The following is a 2,500-nucleotide window of genomic DNA, read 5'->3' as shown; positions in this document are numbered from 1 at the left end:
GTCTACCAGCCAGGCAGGCCGGGTCTTGCCTGTCTTCCTCCGAGAACATGCGGCTTCCCGGTCTACCCACCCGAAAGCGCGGCTCTGCCGGACTACCTGGAGCACGGCGCAGAACCGCTGGCCGGTCTACTGGGCGCCGGACCTCGGGAAGCCCGGTCTCCCGGCCCTCGGCTCCCCTCCGGTCTACCGGCCGGGAAGGCTGGGGCTTGCCGGTCTTCCTCCCGAGATCGTCGGGGCTTCCCGGTCTACCCACCGGAGAGCGCGGCTCTGCCGGGCTACCTGGCGCACGGCGCGCAACCGCTGGCCGGTCTACGGGGGGGGGGCCGGACCTCGGTGAGCCCGGTCTACCGGCCTGAGGGGCTGGCGGCGTTGCCCGGTCTCCCGGCCCTCGGCTCCCCTCCGGTCTACCAGCTGGGAAAGCTGGGGTTTGCCGGTCTTCCTCCGAGCTCGTCGGGGCTTCCCGGTCTACCCTCCGGAGAGCGCGGCTCTGCCGGGCTACCTGGAGCACGGTGCGCAACCGCTGGGCGGTCTACTGGGCGCCGGACCTCGGGAAGCCCGGTCTCCCGGCCGGAGGGGCTGGCGCCGTTGCCCGGTCTCCCGACCGTCGGCTCCCCTCCGGTCTACCGGTCCCGACGGCTGGAGTTTGCCGGTCTGCCTCCGCGGCCGTGGGGGCTTCCCGGTCGGACAATCTACTCGCCGGGGCCCCGGTCTACCCGCCGGAGAGGCTGCGTCTTGCCGGTCTACTGTGGAGGTCGTAGGACTTCCCGGTCTACCGGCCCGTGCGCGCGCCCCCCCCCCCCCATGGAGCCTCCAGGTCTACGTGGTCGCTGTAACCCGACGACATCGCCAAGGGTGGGTGGGGTTCGTGGCGACAGCTACCGTAGAACTCGGTGACTTTGTAGACCGCCGCTTGGCGGCAGTGCAGCAGGTAGGCGATGGAGGGGACGGGTGAGGGCGTGCGTTCATGCGTGCGTGCGTGCGTCCGTCCTTGCAGGGACGGCAAGGGAGAAAAGTCTTGGCGGGCGGGCGTTCCTTTGTGGGAGGGGGAGCATGCAGAGACACAGGGATACAGAAAGACAAGCACCAAATCACTCGTGCGCTCTCACACACACTTGATTGCGGGGGGGGGGAGGGAGAGGGAGGGAGGGAGGGAAAGAGGGAGAGGGAGAGAGAGACGAGAGAGAGAGAGAGAGAGAGAGAGAGAGAGAGAGAGAGAGAGAGAGAGGGGCAGGCAGAGGCAGGCAGGCAGAAACCAAATCTCTCTGTCTCTCCTCTCTCTCTCTCTCTCTCTCTCTCACACACACACACACACACAAAAACAAAGACAAAAAGTCGTTTGCGGGAGAGGAGAGGAGAGACAGAAGGGCACAAAATTTCTCTCTCACACTAAGCTGACACTCAAACACAGCATTTGCTTGTGTGGAGGGAGAGAGACAGAGACACAGGAGCCAAGTACACCGCACACACGCTTGTGTGCAGGGGAGACAGACAGGGACAGAGAGATGGACACAAGATATCACTCCAACGCGCACACACGCACACCAAGGAAACCACCCCCGCCCACAACATCGCCAAGGTTGATCCCTTGCCCTCCCTGCAAGGACATGTACGCACGTACGCACGAAGGCACGCCCCGCCCCACCCCACCCCACCCGTCTCCTCCATCGCCTACCTGCTGCTCTGCTGCCAAGCGGCGGTCTACAAACTCACCGAGGTCTACGGCAGCTGTCGCCACGAAGGCCGCCCTTGGCGATGTCGTGGTTTGTCGTGGCGATGTGCTTGCGGGTGGGGGAGAGAGAGACAGACCCAAAATAGATCACGGAGAGAGAGGGCGGCGGCGGGCGGGTGGGCGGGCGGGCGGGCAGGAATGCCAACACACACACAAACACTCACGCATCCCCCATTTCGACCGCTCGAATGCACAGACGCATGCACGCATGATCTTGACAACAGTGGGGATACGACAAAGGAGGAGGAGGAGGAGGAGGAGGAGGAGGAGGAGGAGGAGGAGGAGGAGAAGGAGAAGGAGAAGAAGAAGAAGAAGAAGAAGAAGAAGAAGAAGAAGAAGAAGAAGAAGAGGAAGAAGAAGAAGAAGAAGAAGAAGAAGAGGAAGACGGCTGCCCTGCCCTTACCATGCTGGCCACACGAGGGCGCTCCTAAAAAAAAGGGCCAGGTTATTACCCGGTCTACCTGGGGGCGGGGGAGGCAGGCAGGCAGGGGACGGCCACCCTGCCTGCCTGCCTGCCTGCCTGCCTGCCTGCCTGCCTGCCTGCCTGCCTGCCTGCGGCCGCCTGACGCTTCTATACAAAGCGCCAGGTTTTTACACGGTCTACCTGGAAGAAGGCAGGCAGGGGACGTCCAGCCAGCCTGCCTGCCTGCCTGCCTGCCTGCCTGCCTGCCTGCCTGCCTGCCTGCCTGCCTGCCTGCGGCCGCCTGGCGCTTCTATACAAAGCGCCAGGTTCTTACACGGTCTACCTGGAAGAAGGAAGGAAGGCAGGCA

The sequence above is a fragment of the Podarcis muralis genome, chromosome 14, assembly GCF_964188315.1.
Source record: "Podarcis muralis chromosome 14, rPodMur119.hap1.1, whole genome shotgun sequence".
In the NCBI taxonomy this organism is placed as follows: Eukaryota; Metazoa; Chordata; class Lepidosauria; order Squamata; family Lacertidae; genus Podarcis; species Podarcis muralis.
This window is presented reverse-complemented; position numbering follows the sequence as displayed.